A 411-nucleotide genomic window follows, 5' to 3' on the forward strand; every position below is an offset into this window, starting at 1 on the left:
AGGAGGAGGAGGAGGAAGAAGAGGAAGAGGAAGAGGAGAAGGAGGAAGTGAAGGTGTTGAAAAGTCAGTGAGACCAAGTTTGTAGCCTGCATCTGGATAGATGCTTTTCTAGCAGCAGGTTGCATTGTGGGCATTTCTAGTTCTGTTTCCCCCCCCCCCCCAAAGGCCAATGTTTTCATTTGCTTCTTCCCTCAGATAGATTCTAGCCCTGAAAGGTGCATTCTAAAGAGCTGCTTTCTATACATTAGTTACTGCTCCTTGTGGATGAGTCTAGTCCTGACCCCGTGACTAGGATTCTAAAGAGCTGCTTTCTATACATTAGTTACTGCTCCTTGTGGATGAGTCTAGTCCTGATCCCGTGACTAGGATGCCATGCACTTCCTTCCTGTGTAGAATAGCCGTGGCCTGAAA

This window comes from Mastomys coucha, unplaced genomic scaffold, assembly GCF_008632895.1.
Source record: "Mastomys coucha isolate ucsf_1 unplaced genomic scaffold, UCSF_Mcou_1 pScaffold3, whole genome shotgun sequence".
Lineage (NCBI taxonomy): Eukaryota > Metazoa > Chordata > Mammalia > Rodentia > Muridae > Mastomys > Mastomys coucha.